This window comes from Coenobita brevimanus, chromosome 9 (assembly GCF_032717465.1).
Source record: "Coenobita brevimanus isolate Jiangsu-jjx chromosome 9, ASM3271746v2, whole genome shotgun sequence".
NCBI classification, from domain to species: domain Eukaryota; kingdom Metazoa; phylum Arthropoda; class Malacostraca; order Decapoda; family Coenobitidae; genus Coenobita; species Coenobita brevimanus.
The window spans coordinates 8,908,207-8,909,331 of NC_136962.1; the positions used below are offsets into that span (position 1 = coordinate 8,908,207).

General features: G+C 46.0%; 1 non-coding gene across 1 annotated transcript; it reads right to left on the minus strand.

The window, feature by feature from the left end:
- Positions 1-697: 697 nt before the first annotated feature.
- LOC145410099 (5S ribosomal RNA) lies at positions 698-816 on the minus strand. The gene has a single exon (XR_013899220.1). It is a non-coding gene; the product is annotated as a 5S ribosomal RNA (ribosomal RNA).
- Between the last annotated feature and the right edge of the window lie 309 nt (positions 817-1,125).

The window sequence follows — 1,125 nt, forward strand, 5'->3', positions numbered from 1 at the left end:
ACCGCGGGGCGTGACTTTCGTGACGCTTGGGAGCAAGGGATCAAACCACGGGGCGTCGCTTTTGTGATTCTGTATTATTTTGAATTCACCCGGGCTTCCAAGTGGGGGCTTGTATCATCTAACAGTACTGCCAATGTCCAACACTAGTCAGCACTCCTAATCTCATCTGTACTCCCATCCATTGTTGACAATTTAGCCATTTCTCCCCATTCTTGACTCCCCTCCCTACCCCCCCTCCATTACCCTATCCTCTCACCTGCCCGGCCGTGCTATGCTAAGTAAATCCTCCCTGGAATTTTCCACTGATTTCATCCATTGAAATAAGCCCTATGACCTAGTCTTATTCCAAATAATATATACAAGAAAGAAAGAAGGTAAGTGATTAGTGCCATACACCTGGAATTGGCTAATTATCACCTGACAACACCTCACGTGCACTCGTTCGCTAATTTTCGCTGTTTTTTTCCCCTTGAAATATGCCCTATAATCTATTTTCGTAATAAATTTACATATAAGGAGGGAAGGGAGAATGCTAAGTGATATTTACATTCACCTGGAACTACCTAATTTATAATGTCCATCCATCCATCCATTGCCAGACGCCATGTATCCCAAATGGGGTGGCCAAGGGCTTAGAGTTAATTGTTTTACAGGGAGGGGCACTAATCCTCCACCAACCCTACTTGACACGTAGGGATGCCAACAGCATCTGGTGTTCACAGGCGGTCACCCATCGAAGTACTAACCAGACCCAACGTTGCTTAACTTCGCTGATCGGATGGGAAGCGGTGTACTCAACGTGGCATGGCCGTTATTGTCTATATTTCCTGCCAATCATTTCAGTGAAATACATAGCTGTTTCAAGAGCTACGTTGGTAGTACTGAATAACCCCTAAGTAGGCCTCAACCCGGGCCGGCCCTCCTTTATCAGTTATCTCTCATCTTCCGAAGAGGAGGTCTGGCTCATCCTCTTGCTGACTTCAGGGCCTTTTTTCACCCCCATGGAAAGGGCCCTGTGACCTTTACCCCCTACTAAACCTCGTGTGGAAGAAGGTAAAGGGCTGACAATTGATAAAAGAGTGACTACGATCTTTCTATTGAGTAAAACAGTGCAAGTGGAATTGC